The 16,251-nt window shown below is 41.9% G+C and overlaps 1 long non-coding RNA gene across 1 annotated transcript in view; it reads left to right on the plus strand.

Moving 5' to 3' along the window:
- LOC132346922 (uncharacterized) overlaps positions 1-16,251 on the plus strand; it is a 46,987-nt gene that overhangs the window by 15,046 nt on the left and 15,690 nt on the right. The window contains exon 2 of the long non-coding RNA XR_009496931.1: positions 12,392-12,488. This is a non-coding gene — a long non-coding RNA (uncharacterized lncRNA). The remainder of the gene's footprint in view (positions 1-12,391; positions 12,489-16,251) is intronic.

Here is a 16,251-nt window from a genome sequence, read left to right on the forward strand (position 1 = left end):
AAACTGAAACCCTGTTTTCATTAAGCAATGACTCCCTGTTATATAAAGTGCTGGCTTTTATATTAGTCTTGATGCTATTGTTGATATTATGTAGTGTTGTTGTTCAGTTGCTCAGTCGTGTCTGAGCGTGACCTTTGTGACCCCATGGACTGCAGCATGCCAGGCCTCTCTGTCCATCACCATCTCCTGGAGCTTGCTCAAACTCATGTCCTTTGAGTCGGTGATGCCATCCAACAATCTGGTTCTCTGTCATCCCCCTCCCCTCCTGCCTTCAATCTTTCCCAGCATCAGGGTCTTTTCCAATGAGTCAGCTCTTTGCATCAGGTGGCCAAAGTATTGGAGCTTTAGCTTTAGCATCAGTGCTTCTGAGAATATTTAAGGTTGATTTCCTTTAGGATTGACTGGTTTGATCTGCTTGCAGTCCAAGGGACTCTCAAGAGTCTTCTCTAATACCACAGTTTAAGCATCAATTTTTCAGCACTCAGCCTTTTTTATGGTCCAGCTCTCACATCCATACATGACTACTGGAAAATCCATAGCTTTGACTAGATGGACCTTTGTCAGCAATGTCTTTGCTTTGTAATATGCTGTCTAGGTTTGTCATAGCTTTTCTTCCAAGGAGCGAGTGTCTTCTAATTTCATGGCTGCAGTCACCATCTGCAGTGATTTTGGAGCCCCCGAAAATAAAGTCTGTCACTTTACAATGTTTCCATCGTTTCCCCACCTATTTTCCATAAAGTGATGGGACCGGATGCCATGATCTCAGTTTTTTGAATGTTTAGCTCTAAGCCAGCTTTTTCACTCTCCTCTTTCACCTTCATCAGATTATGTAGTGAAACAGCAATTGTTCTATTAGGTTGTTAGGCATCGTTCTTAAGAACATTTGGAATGGGGCATCATAATTTAAAGAGATGGGAATACCAACCCACCTTACCTGCCTCCTGAGAAATCTGTATGCAGGTCAAGAAGCAACATTTAGAACCGGACATGGAACAACAGACTGGTTCCAAATAGAGAAAGGAGTATGTCAAGGCTGTATATTGTCACCCTGCTTATTTAACTTATATGCAGAGTACATATGCAAAATGCTGGGCTAGATGAAGCACAAGCTGGAATCAAGTTTGCAGGGAGAAATATCAATAATCTCAGATATGCAGATGACACCACTCTTACGGCAGAAAACAAAGAGTAACTAAAGAGCCTCTTGATGAAAGTGAAAGAGGAGAGTGAAAAAGCTGGCTTAGAGCTCAACATTAAAAAAACTAAGATCATGGCATCCGGTCCCATCACTTTATGGAAAAGCTTGAAGGAAAAGCTATGACAAAGCTAGACAGCATATTAGAAAGCTGAGACCTGACATTACTGATAAAGGTCCATCTAGTATGGATGTGAGAGTTGGACCATAAAGAAAGCTGAGCACCAAAGAATAGATCACTTTTGAACTGTGGTGTTGGAGAAGACTCTTGAGATTCCCTTGGACTGCAAGCAGATCAAACCAGTCAATCCTAAAGGAAATCAACCCTGAATATTCATTGGAAGGACTGATGCTGAAGCTGAAGCTCCAATTCCTTGGCCACCTGATGTGAAGATCTGACTCATTGGCAAAGATTGACGCTGGGAAAGATTGAAGGCAGGAGAAGGGGATGACAGAGGATGAGATGGTTGGATGGCATTACCAACTCGATGGACATGAGTTTGAGCAAGCTCTAGGAGATGGTGGTGGACAGGGAAGCCTGGCATTCTGCAGTCCATGGGGTCAACAAGAGTTGGACATGACTGAGACACTGAACTGAACTGAACTGATCATAACATACTTTTTGAAGGGAGCTGATGAGATCAACATGTTTGAAGAAGGAAGGGTCAGTGATCAGGAAAAACTGGGGACTGTGATGTTGATGCTTCTTCAAGTCAGAGCTGAGGAAGCTGCCCTGAAAGGCTGTCCTAAATGGAAACATTTATGAGTGTAAATGTGGTAGGTTCACATTAACTTCATTCCAGCAGTTTTGTTTTATTGTTTCATCTGCCCAGGAATGGAACCTTGAAACTCCAGAGAGATGAGTGGGAAGATTCCATGTACTAATCTCATTTCCAAATGTAATTGACAAGTAACTAGGAAGCTCTCTGCTTCCAAATGCTGTGTTTACAGAGCCACCCATCCTCTTGCCCATCTAGGTGGGCCAGCCTGCCACTGTGATGCATTTTCATTGCTCCAGCAGTGGAGATATAGTGGAGTTGGTACCACCTTTCTGGAGGACAGTTTGGCAATATGGATCAAAAATATTAATTTGCAGAAACTTTGGCCCAGCCATTTCATTTCAAGGATTTAATTTATCTCAAAGAAGTAATTGGATAAATGGGTAAGGATGTTTGCACAAAGATGTTCAAATGAGGTTGTGTTTATAATTGTAAAAAATTGGAAACATTCTAAATGTCCAGCAATAGAGAACAGTTTATATCCATTATGGCATAAACAATGACATATTTACTCTGGAACTGTTACCAAAGTTGACATAGAATTGTAGGTAAGGGGAAACCTCCACAGTATTAAGGCTTATCCTGCAGAACATTTTCCTGGTTAATGTTTGCCCAGTAGAATGACTGTTCATTTATAGCACACAGACTTAGTGTTTATGTGTCTCTTCATAGCAACTTTTTTGGCAAATGTTTTTATAGGAAAGCATATCTATTGACATCCCTCTAACTCAATAGAGCATTTTAAACCAAATTACTTGGGAGAAAAATGTCTTGTGTTTTATCCCAAATAAAATTGATAGCTCAGAATTACATGTAGAAGTATTGAAAAATTAAACAAGTGACCCAGAACCTCTAGTACTGGAAGATTCTGGTTGATGAGTGCAGAGGTCACTGGGTGAGACTCCCAGGAAGGCCTTTGTAGAGGAAGAGACCCCACTTTCTTGAGCCCTTTGGCCATTCTTCCTGCCTGGAACACTGACATGATGCCTAGAGGTACAGCAAACATCGAATAATTCTGAGGCTACAATGCTGAAGATGAAAGTCTTTGCACTCTGACAGAGGGGAAAGAAGGAAAGAGAGGCATACTCAGGGCTCCTTGTTACATGAGACATACAAGGCTGCAGTCGTTCATTCCTCTTTTTTTCTTTTTAAAAAATCTTCACCTTATTTATTTACTTTCTAATATTTATTTATTTGGCTGAGCTGGGTCTTAGCTGTGCATGTGGGATCTAGTTCTCTGACCAAGGGTTGGACTCCAGCCCCCTGCATTGGGAGCCAAGAGTCTTAGCCACTGGACCACCAAGGAAGTCCCTGTTCCTCTTTTTTCTTATCTTCTGTCATATACTTCCAAACACAATCCCAATACAATTGTTTTCAGTTCCCCTTTTATCTTTCTAACAACAGATGATAAAAATCATGTACCAATAAATATATCTGGCTAATGAAATAAAAGAAGATATAATTTTAAAAGTCAACGGAGTGATAACAAAGCATTTTGTGCACCTTGGCTGTCATTAGCAGAGAGGGAGGCCATGTTACAACAAGTTTGTTGATGATCTGGAAGTAATGCTATGCGTCTTACAACCTAATGTGTATAGTTTTAAAAAAACATGTGTCACTATTGGCCTGAAACCATCACATTTTGTTAATCGGCTGTACCCAATATGAAATAAAAGGTTCAAAAAAATGTATGTGTGGTGTGTGTGTGTGTGTGTGTGTGTATACATTTTACTGAGTTTTAGTAAAATTTCAGGCAATTGGTTGAGGGTTTTGAGCTAATATGTGTATGATTTTTCCTATTCAATATAATGGAAATAGGTTTCCTTTCAGCATTGTCATTAAGAATACCTTTTTTTTAGGACCTGATTACTAAGTGAGACATGCCAGGTCTGGAGGGGATCCTGCTGCCCTGAAGCCAATTCCTATCTGCATAGGCTCTCTTGTCCCCAGTTCCAGTTTCACCTTTCCCTCCCTCAGGGCCTTGGATCTGCCTACCTGCTGGCCTTTGCAGGTGCTCTCTAGACCCTGACCTCATCTGGCACTTGCTCCTGCAGCTGTGCAGGGCCTTCCCCTTTCTAGGATCTCTCCCTTCTGCCCTCCAGTGGCCCTAATCTGGGGAGAGTAGCTACTTTCCAGATTCCCTGCTGGAGCCCGGCAGTTGCCTGACCAGGTTTTTTTTTTTTTTTTAATTAATTAATTTGGCTGTGCCAGGCCTTAGTTGTAGTGCACAGGATCTTTAGTTGCACCACGTGGGATCTAGTTCCCTGACCAGGGAAAGAATCGAGGCTCCCTGCATTGGGAGTGTGGAGTTTTAGTCACTGGAACCCAGGGAAGTCCCTACCTGACCAGTTATTAATCCTCCCTTCTAATGGATTGACCCCCAGAAGGGGGAGCTGGGAGCAAATGAGTAAGAAATGCAAAACTGCAATAACAGTTTTTTAAAAACTAAGTTAAAAAGCAGGTTATAGACAACTTTTATACTGAACCAGTCAGGAAGCTTTTGGCTGTTCAGTTCAGTTCAGTTCAGTCTCAGTCGAGTCTGACTCTGCGACCCCATGAACTGCAGCACATGAGGGCTCCCTGTCCATCACCAACTCCTGGAGTTTACTCAAACTCATGTCCATTGAGTCGGTGATGCCATCCAACCATCTCATCCTCTGTCATCCCCTTCTCTTCCCGCCCTCAATCTTTCCCAGCATCAGGGTCTTTTCAAATGAGTCAGTTCTTCACATCAAGTGGCCAAAGTATTGGAGTTTCAGCTTCAACATCAGTCCTTCCAATGAATATTCAGGACTGATTTCCTGTAGGATGGACTGGTTGGGTCTTCTTACAGTCCAAGGGACTCTCAAGAGTCTTCTCCAACACCACAGTTCAAAAGCATCAATTTTACGGTGCTCAGCTTTCTTTATAGTCCAACTCTCACATCCATACATGACTACTGGAAAAACCATAGCCTTGACTAGACGGACCTTTGTTGACAAAGTAATGTCTCTGTTTTTTAATATGCTGTCTAGGTTGGTCATAACTTTCCTTCCAAGGAGTAAGCATCGTTTTAATTTCATGGCTGCAATCACCATCTGCAGTGATTTTGGAGTCCCAAAAAATAAAGTCTCCCACTGTTTCCACTGTTTCCCCATCTATTTGCCATGAAGTGATGGGACCAGATGCCATGATCTTCGTTTTCTGAAAGTGGAGCTTTAAGCCAACTTTTCACTCTCCTCTTTCACTTTCATCAAGAGGCTCTTTAATTCTTCTTCACCTTCTGCCATAAGGGTGGTGTCATCTGCATATCTGAGGTTATTGATATTTCTCCCGGCAATCTTAATTCCAGCTTGTGCTTCTTCCAGCCCAGCGTTTTTCATGATGTACTCTGCATAGAAGTTAAATAAGCAGGGTGACAATATACAGCCTTGAAGTACTCCTTTTCCTATTTGGAACCAGTCTGTTGTTCCATGTCCAGTTCTAACTGTTGCTTCCTGACCTGCATACAGGTTTCTCAAGAGGCAGATCAAGTGGTCTGGTATTCCCATCTCTTTCAGAATTTTCCACAGCTTGTTGTGATCCACACAGTCAAAAGCTTTGGCATAGTCAATAAAGCAGAAATAGATGTTTTTCTGATATTCTCTTGTTTTTTCAATGATCGAGTGGCTGTATGGCTGTATGGACTTTTGGCTGTATGTAAAAGTGAAGTCACTCAGTCGTGTCCGACTCTTTGCGACCTCATGGACTGTAGCCTACCAGGCTCCTCCCTCCATGGGATTCTCCGGGCAAGAGTACTGGAGTGGGTTGCCATTTCCTTCTCCAGGGGATCTTCCCGACCCAGGAATCAAAGCTGGGTCTCCCGCATTCCAGGAAGACACTTTAACCTCTGAGCCACCAGGGAAGCCCAACTTAAAATGGTAGAAACATTAATGAAATCTTATTATCTCACTTCATAGCAGAGGCGTGGGTCAGTGGTGACCTGTTGCAGGGTTGGGGTGCTGAGTGTAGCAGTACATGCATGGGATCTTTTGAATGGAGGTTATCTTCATTACCTCCACCATAGTTTCATCCCAGGTAAATAGCAGGGAGGGAACACAGCTCCACTGATCAACAGGAAATTGGATTAAAGATTTATTGAGCATGGCTCCACCTATCAGAACAAGACCCAGTTACCCCCTCAGTCAGTCTCTCCCATCAGGAAGCTTCCATAACCCTCAAATCCTTCTCCATCAGAGGGCAGACAGACTGAAAACCACAATCACAGAAAACTAACCAATCTGATCACATGGACCACAGCCTTGTCTAACTCAACGAAACTATGAGCCATGCCGTGTAGGGCCACGCAAGACGACAGGTCACGGTGGAGAGTTCTGACAAAATGTGGTCCACAGGAGAAGGGAATGGCAAACCACTTCAGTATTCTTGCCTTGAGAACCCCATGAGCAGTATGAAAAGGCAAAAAGATAGGACACTGAACGATGAATTCCCCAGGTCAGTAGGTGCCCAATATGCTACTGGAGATCAGTGGAGAAATAGCTCCAGAAAGAATGAAGAGGCAGAGCCAAAGCAAAAAGAACACCCAGTCATGGATGTGACTGAGATGGAAGTAAATTCTGATGCTGTAAAGAGCAATATTGCATAGGAACCAGGAATGTTAGGTCCATGAATCTGGGCAAATTGGAAGTGGTCAAACAGGAGATGGCAAGAGTGAACATCGACATTTTAGGAATCAGCGAACTAAAATGGACTGGAATGGGTGGATTTAACTCAGATGACCATTATATCTATTACTGTGAGCAAGAATCCCTTAGAAGAAATGGAGTAGCTGTAACAAAAGAGTCCAAAATGCAGTACTTGGATGTAGCCTCAAAAACGACAGAATGATCTCTGTTCATTTCCAAGGCAAATGTTCAATATCATGGTAATCCAAGTATACGTCCTGACCAGTAATGCTGAAGAAGCTGAAGTTGAACGGTTCTATGAAGACCTACAAGACCTTCTAGTACTAACACCCCAAAAAGATGTCCTTTTCATTATAGGGGACTGGAATGCAAAAGTAGGAAGTCAAGAAACACCTGGAGTAACAGGCAAATTTGGCCTTGGAGGACAGAATGAAGCAGGCCAAAGGCTAATAGAGTTTTGCCAAGAGAATGCACTGGTCATAGCAAACACCCTCTTCCAACAACACAAGAGAAGACTCTACCCATGGACATCACCAGATGGTCAACACTGAAACCAGATTGATTATATACTTTGCAGCCAATGATGGAGAAGCTCTATACAGTCAGCAAAAACAAGACTGGGAGCTGACTGTGGCTCAGATCATGAACTCCTTATTGTCAAATTCAGACTTAAATTGAAGAAAGTAGGGAAAGCCACTAGAACACTCAGGTATGCCCTAAATCAAATCCCTTACGATTATACAGTGGAAGTGAGAAATAGATTTATGGGATTAGATCTGATAGACAGAGTGCCTGACGAACTATTGACAGAGGTTCCTGACATTGTACAGGAGACAAGGATCAAGACCATCCTCATGGATAAGAAATGCAAAAAAGCAAAATGGCTGTCTGAGGAGGCCTTACAAATAGCTGTGAAGAGAAGCAAAAAGCAAAAGAGAAAAAGAAAGATATACCCATTTGAATAAAGAGTTTCAAAGAATAGCAAGGAGAGGTAAGCAGGCCTTCCTCAGTGATCAGTGCAAAGAAATAGAGGAAAACAATGGAATGTGAAAGACCAGAGATCTCTTCAAGAAAATTAGAGATACCAAGGGAACATTTCCTGCAAAGATGGGCTCAGTAAAGGACAGAAATGGTATGGACCTAACAGAAACAGAAGATATTAAGAAGAAGTGGCAAGAATAGACAAAAGAACTATACAAAAAAGATCTTCACGACCCAGATAATCATGATGCTGTGATCACTCATCTAGAGCCAGACATCCTGGAATGTGAAGTCAAGTGGGCCTTAGAAAGCATCACTACAAACAAAGCTAGTGGAAGTGATGGAATTCCAGTTGAGCTATTTCAAATCCTGAAAGATGATGCTGTGAAAGTGCTGCACTCAATATGCCAGCAAATTTGGAAAATGCAGCAGTGACCACAGGACTGGAAAAGATCAGTTTTCACTCCAGTCCCAAATAAAGGCAATGCCAAAGAATGCTCAAACTACTGCACAATTGCACTCATCTCACACGCTAGTAAAGTAATGTTCAAAATTCTCCAAGCCAGGCTTCAACAGTACATGAACCGTGAACTTCCAGATGTTCAAGCTGGTTTTAGGAAAGACAGAGGAACCAGAGATCAAATTGCCAACATCTGCTGGATCATTGAAAAAGCAAGAGAGTTCTAGGAAAAACATCTATTTCTGCTTTTATTGACTATGCCAAAGCCTTTGACTGTGTGGATCACAACAAGCTGTGGAAAATTCTGAAAGAGATGGGAATACCAGACCACTTGACCTGCCTCTTGAGAAACCTGTATGCAAGTCAGGAAGCAACAGTTAGAACTGGACATGGAACAACAGACTGGTTCCAAATAGGAAAAGGAGTACTTCAAGGCTGTATATTGTCACCCTGCTTATTTAACTTATATGCAGAGCACATCATGAGAAACGCTGAGCTGGATGAAGCAAGCTGGAATCAAGATTGCTGGGAGAAATATCAATAACCTCAGATATGCAGATGACACCACCCTTATGGCAGAAAGTGATGAAGAACTAAAGAGCCTCTTGGTGAAAGTGAAAGAGGAGAGTGAAAAAGTTGGCTTAAAGCTCCACTTTCAGAAAACGAAGATCATGGCATCTGGTCCCATCACTTCATGGCAAATAGATGGGGAAACAGTGGCAACAGTGGGAGACTTTATTTTTTGGGACTCCAAAATCACTGCAGATGGTGATTGCAGCCATGAAATTAAACGATGCTTACTCCTTGGAAGGAAAGTTATGACCAACCTAGACAGCATATTGAAAAGCAGAGGCATTACTTTGCCAACAAAGGTCTGTCTAGTGAAGGCTATGGTTTTTCAGTAGTCATGTATGGATGTGAGAGTTGGACTATAAAGAAAGGTGAGCACCGTAGAATTGATGGTTTTGAACTGTGGTGTTGGAGAAGACTTTGAGAGTCCCTTGGACTGCAAGAAGATCCAACCAGTCCATCCTACAGGAAATCAGCCATGAATATTAATTGGAAGGACTGATGTTGATGCTGAAACTCCAATACTTTGGCCACCTGATGTGAAGAACTGACTTATTTGAAAAGACACTGATGCTGGGAATGATTGAAGGTGGGAGGAGAAGGAGATTAGAGAGGATGAGATGGTTGGATGGCATCACCGACTCAATAGACATGAGTTTGAGTAAGCTCTGGGAGTTGGTGATGGACAGGGAGTCCTGGCGTACTGCAGTCCATGGGGTCTCAGGGAGTCTGTCATGACTGAGTGTCTGAACTGAACTGAACTTAACTGATTATCTCACTCAAGAAGTTGAGAAGTAGAGTATTTCCGCAGTTGGCTGAGCTGGCACCACAAAACGACATCATAAAGAACTCAGATCCTTTCCATAGTCCTGCTCTGCCATCTCCAGGTCATTGCCTCATCCTCTTCGTTTCATTCCCCTCATGATCTCAGGATGACTGTCATGTACAAGGATTGTCATTCTGCTGTTAGTGCATACAGGCAACAGAAACCTTAAGCATATCCTTTTCTAAGATTGAAGAAAACTTCCCCAGAACCTCCATAAGCTTTCCCATCATTGCTCATGGCAAGAACTGGGTCGTGTGTCCCACTCTTAAGCCAATCAGTGGCAAGGGGAATGAGTCCAGTAGTTCTCAATGCCTGGGGCATATTAGCAGTACCCCGAGCTCCTAGCAGGCCAGTTTTGAGTAGTATCTCTGAGGATTGGACCTGGGGCTTTGTATATATTAGTATTTTTAATTCCCTAGGTATTTTTGATGGGCAGCAGGGGTCAGAACCACTCTTTTACACTAAACATAATTCACCTTCTGGAGCTAGGGAAGGGGTATTTTCCCTGAAGCACGTGGCATTAGACACCTGGAGAATAGTAAGGTTGTTAGCAAGGAAAATGATGGAAAGTGTTTGTTGTGTAGGCAAATAATAGTGTTTGACATTTAGGGTGTGCCCCTATTTCATGTATAATATGACCTATATGCCAAGAAAAAATTGTGGAAGACCATGGATCAAACTTTTAATAGTTACTATCATGGTGTGATGAGGGAGAGAATTAATTATAGCTGATTTCCACTTAGTTGAACTTTTACCATGAACATTAATCAAAATGTTTTTTTTTAAGAAAAAAAAAAAAAAGCCATTGTAAGGAATGAAATGCTGTTTTTTCCTCTATGGGGTAACTGCTATGGAGCAAGCCCTGTTTCTTGTTCAGCAACTTGTTGCTAGGAGCTTAGAATTTATTACTGACCCAGTAAGGATACTTCTCTTTCCCACCTGACCAGGAGAAAAATAAACTCTCATCTGGACAGTCTCATTTCCCTTGCCAGTAATTGGGTTAAGCCAGGACCTATGATGCAGTTGTAGCCAATAAAATGTCAGGAGGCATCAGCTGGGGGTATGGTGTGTGTTTCTAGGAAACATTTCTTTACTTTTCAAAAAGACTCATGAGAAAAGGGTCTCTTCTTCCCCAAAACATATTCTTGACTATATATGATGCCTGGATATTGCAGCCATCATCTTATGGTTATGTGGGGACAAAGTCCATATGCAGGGATAACAGGGTGAAAATCCTTGGTAACGTTTTTAAACCTTAAATATAATTTCATACAATAAATTACAAAAATCTTAAGTGTACAGTTTGGTGAAATTTTATGTTTGTACACATCCATGTAACCACTACAAGATCAAGATTCAGAACATTTCTAGCACCCCAGAGAGCTCTCTCCTGCCCCTTCCCAGCCAACAGTAAATAGCCAACATCTACTGTACTGATTCCTATCTTCATACATTATCTAACTGTTCTTGAACTTCACATGAATGGATTCATACAGTACATATTATTCTGCACAGGGCTTCTTTGCTCAATGTTTTCTTTGAGGTTCATTCATGTTTTTATGTATGTCAATAGCTTATCAAACCACTGTGTGATATTCCATTGGTACCACAATTTCTCCATTTCCTGTGGATGGGCATTTATTTCCAGGTTTTGGCTGTTATTTTTTTTTAAAGGTGCTATGAACATCTATGCACCTGTCTTTGAGTGAATCTTTGTCCTTGTTTCTCTTGTGCATATACGTGGGAGTGAAATTGCTAGGACTTGGGGTAAACAGCTATTTATTTAGCTTTAGTTAGATACAGCCAAACAGCTTTCCAGAGTCATTTAACCAATTTACATTTCCACCAGATGTGTAGGATTTTTCAATTCAATTGTTCTACTATCTTAGCAACACTTGGTATAGTCAGTCTTTGATTTTGTCCGTTCTGGTGGATGAATCTGATTCATCTGATTATAGTTTTAGTTTGCATTTCTCTGAAGACCTTTTCAAGTGCCTTTTGGTCATTTCCTCTCCTAAGAGGTGCCTGTTTAAGTCTTTTCCTCTTCTTAAAATTTTGTCTTCTGCTATCAATTTGTAGGAGTTTGTTTACATTCTGCGTATAAGTCTTTGGTCATATACATGAAATGCAAGTATCTTCTGTCAGTCTGTAGATTGCTTCTTCAGTTGCTTAATAATGTGTTCTGATGAGTATAAGTTCTTATATTTAATGAAGTTCAAATGATCCATATTTTTAGTATGGTGTTTTTTGTGCTCTGTTTTGGAGGTATTTGCTTACTCTTAAGATCATAGAGATAGTTTCCTCATTTCCTCTGCAAGCCTGATTCGTTTTAACATTTATATTTAGGTTGGTGATCCCTACCACATTAATTTTTAGGTACAGTGTTGGGTAAAGATTAATTTTTCTAATACATATTATTTTCTGTATGGATAGCAGTGGCACCCTTGCTGTAAATCAAATGAACACACATGTTTTGCTCTATTCCTGGACTCCCAATTCTGTTCCATTGGTCTATTTATCTATGCTTGTATCAATACCACCCTGGTTTAATTATAGCTTGATATTAAGCATTCATATCTGGTGATGTATATTCTTCTTCAAGATTGTATAGGTTGCTCTAGGTCCTTTGTATTCTGATATAAGTTTTAGAATTGACTTGATAATTTCTAATATAAACTTAGGAAATTTGATTGTGATTGTAATAAATCTATAAGTCAATGTAAGGAGGACTGATCTAACAATATTGTCTTCCAATCCATTTATTTAGATCTTCTCTATGGCTTTGTTGAACATCTGATTTTATTTACTCAACCATGGAGTTACCTTACCTTTTTCTTGTTATTATAAACAAGATTATATAAATGTAATATATATTTTTTCATTACTGCTTAAGGCATTTTTTCTGGTTACTTGCAGCTAAAAACATCCCAAGTGATATAACATTCTTGCTCTGTGGTGTGATGGATTGATTAAGTAGAAGGCTTGAATCAGTGCTACTCCCTGTGTGGCCATGGTAAGTCACCTAACCTCTCTGGGCCTATTTCCTTATCCATGGAAATCTCATAGGGTTGGAAAGTTCTTCTCTTTTTCACAAACTAGTGAATTCTGACTCATATTTTTTGTCTCAATTTAAGTATCATTTTCTTTGGGATGTCTCTTTTGATTCTTCCAGTAAAACTTCCTAGATATTTTTTTCTATGCATGCCTTTCAAAGCGATCAGTACACTGTAATATCATTGCTTGCATACTTGTCTCCATCAGTACCTTACTAATCAGGGAACAGAGGGTGCGCTTAAAGGGCTTAATTGAAGAGAGTTTAATGAAGGGACAATTATAGAGGAATAGACAGGATTAAGGAAATCCGCACAGGATGATGAGGAACCCCAGGGACTAGCCACAGAGGCAAGTCATTACCATTCTTGGGTCTGAAGGATTGAGATAAAGGAAGTATTATTGGAACACAGTGAGACCTGTAGCTATGGGGGAGGGGCTGTCTGACAGGTGCTATGAGCTATAGGGGAACATAGCTGTTGGGAGAACCACGGGCAGTTAGAGAGGGGAGAATAAATACCCCATCCCCTCTGTCATCCTCCAATTTCCTTCAGCTCTCATTCGGTCAACCCAACCAGAGAGAGAAGGCAAAAGAGTCCAAGTGATATGGTTGTAGAGATCAGCCTCCTGGGGCACAAAATAAAGCAGCAAGAGGCAGAGAATGGATATAGGAGAAGAAACAGGTACTGATTAGTATACTCATCTTCAGCATAAGCTTCTTGAGAAAGGACAGAAAAATAATGTTGCCATAGTTTTTCATACACCTGTTAACAAAAATCTGAACGTATCGTAGAAAATAAAAGGCCCTTACTTCCCGCGTAGCTCAGTCGGTAAAGTATCTGCCTGCAATGCTAGAGACCTGGGTTCACTTCCTGGGTCAGGAAGTTCCTCTAGAGAAGGAAATGGCAACCCACTCCAGTGTTCTTGCCTGGAGAATCCCATGGACAGAGGGGCCTGGCAGACTACAGTCCATAGGGTCGCAAAGACACGACTTAGTGCTCTTTCTTTCTTTATAATGCTGAGAACTAACAATAGCTACCTATTTGTTATATACCATTTCAGACTTAATGTACATGCACACTTCCCAGGCGGCCCTAGTGTAAAGAACCTGCCTGCCAATGCAGGAGATGTAAGAGACGTGGGTTCAGTCCCTGGGTGGGGAAAATCCCCTGGCAAAGAGAATGGCAACCCATTCAAGTATTCTTGCCCAGAGAATCCCATGGACAGAGAAGACTGGTGGGCTACAGTCCATGGGGTTGCAAAGAGTTGCACATGACTGAAGTGGCTTAGCATGCACACTGAATATGTGGGTCTGTGGAAGATTGTATGTCCAAAAATTACCACAGCAATATTTCTGATCTTGTGTGGTCTTTCTGATACTGGCACTCCCCATCACGAAGTCAATGTGTATGCTCTCTCTTTGAGCCTGGGGAGGCCTTGTGATGGACTTGACAGATGGGATGAGGCAGAAATGATGCTGCATGGCTTCAAAGGCCAGGTCATAAAAGGCGAAATGGATTTGCCCGGAAACCTCTTTCTCTCGGGATGCTTACCACGTGAACACACCACCACGTTGTGAGGAAGCCCAGGGCACATGAAATGCCACGTGCAAGTATCCTGGCCGGTTGCCAGCTGAGGCCCCAGCTGACATTCAGCGTTAATTGCTGGATGAGCGAAAGAATGGGCCTCTAGATGACCCCAGCTTCCAGGCTTTGAGCCACTTCAGCTGATGCTGCATGGGGCCAAGGCATGTATCCCCATCAAGCCCAGCTCAGATGGAAGGTTTGTGAGCACAGTAAATGTTGTGTGTGTTTTCTAAGCCACTGAGATTTTGAGTGCTTTGTTACATAGTAATAATAACTAGAATAGAGGCAATATTAGAAAGTTGTGATCTCATGCTGTGGCACTAGACTTCTTGGTTTCAGTGTGACCTCTGTCACTTATTCCCTGGGTAATATTTGGCAACTTGCTCGAATTCAAATCCTCGGTTTCTTCATCTGTAAAATGGGAATAATATTAAAAGTCTTACAGAGTTGGATTGGTCTACAAAACAATCAGCTTAGTTCTCAGCACATATTTAATTATAATTATTGATCACCAATTCCCTCAAAGACCACCAGAAAAAACTTGATGATAGAACAAAACTAAGTATATTAAACTTACCACAGAAAGGGAGAATAACATCATGAAAAAAGTCTCAGTAGTATCTCCAAGTGAAAATGTTAAGGAATGATACTTACAGGGTTTTGAAGGCTGCACTGGATGGTTTTAAGGTGGGTCATACAAGGCAAGTAACTGGTTGGGCTTGGGCAGAATTTGTGACATAAGAGCTTCAGATTGGTGAACACAGTAGGGCAAGGGAGACTTGCCCCCTAGACTCACTTAAAGTGAGTCTAGATGAGCAAGTTTTCTGTTTTGATAAGTAAAGTGTTTAATTTTTCTCTGTCTTATCTTCAAAGAATGGATACTTCTTGGAGCAAACCCCTTAACTATTACTTGGTCTTAGTATTATTTAACAGTGGAACAGAAAAGTGTGTTGCTTTCAGTTCTCATTAATATAATTACTTTTTTTCATGGAAAAGGGATCATAGTCTTCCCAACTCATTACATTGAAACGTTCCTTTTCATTGAACAACATATCTTGGATATCTTTCCTTGCTGCTGCTGCTGCTAAGTCGCTTCAGTCGTGTCCGACTCTGTGCAACCCCATAGACGGCAGCCCACCAGGCTCCCCCGTCCCTGGGATTCTCAAGGCAAGAACACTGGAGTGGGTTGCCATTTCCTTCTCCAATGCATGAAAGTGAAAAGTGAAAGTGAAGTCGCTCAGTCGTGTCCAACTCTTAGCGACCCCATGGAGTGCAGCATACCAGGCTCCTCCGCCCACGGGATTTTCCAGGCAAGAGTACTGGAGTGGGTTGCCAATTGCCAATTAATTTCATTCTTTTTAACATCTGCTCTGAAGGAGATCAGCCCTGGGATTTCTTTGGAAGGAATGATGCTAAAGCTGAAACTCCCGTACTTTGGCCATCTCATGCAAAGAGTTGATTCATTGGAAAAGACTCTGATGCTGGGAGGGATTGGGGGCAGGAGAAGGGGATGACAGAGGATGAGATGGCTGGATGGCATCACTGACTCGATGGACGTGAGTCTGAGTGAACTCCAGGAGTTGGTGATGGACAGGGAAGCCTGGCGTGCTGCGATTCATGGGGTTGAGAAGAGTCGGACATGACTGAGAGACTGATCTGATCTGATCTGATCTGATATTCACTGGTACAGCTGCATTGTGACTTGTTTGCCCTTTCATATATCAACAGATACTTGGTGTGTATGTGTAGTAGGGTGGGGGAGTCCTAGACCCTCAGAACAGTGTCTGGCATAGAGTAGGCATCAGAAAGAGTTTGGTGTTGAAAGGAGAGTGTACCTGAAGTCTGTAAAATGCCATATACATGTAAGGTAAGGATGGACGGCTGGAATCCCCATTACTGCATCTTATCCCATCCCACTTTTGTCACCTGTGTTAGGGATCATCTCAGGTTGCACACAGCATGAAAGAGGTCTGGAAGACCTTATATGCTCACAGTGAGGAATGAAGGAGATTGCTGAGAGGCATAAACAGCAGTGAGTGTGAAGAGCTACTGTATGGTAGCCAGCCAAGGCAGAGCTGGATGGAGGATGCAGCTGAGACTCAGAGGTGCTCAGGTGCCCAGGAGAGAGGCGGTGGCATT

Source organism: Bos taurus, chromosome 13 (genome assembly GCF_002263795.3).
Source record: "Bos taurus isolate L1 Dominette 01449 registration number 42190680 breed Hereford chromosome 13, ARS-UCD2.0, whole genome shotgun sequence".
Classification (NCBI taxonomy): domain Eukaryota; kingdom Metazoa; phylum Chordata; class Mammalia; order Artiodactyla; family Bovidae; genus Bos; species Bos taurus.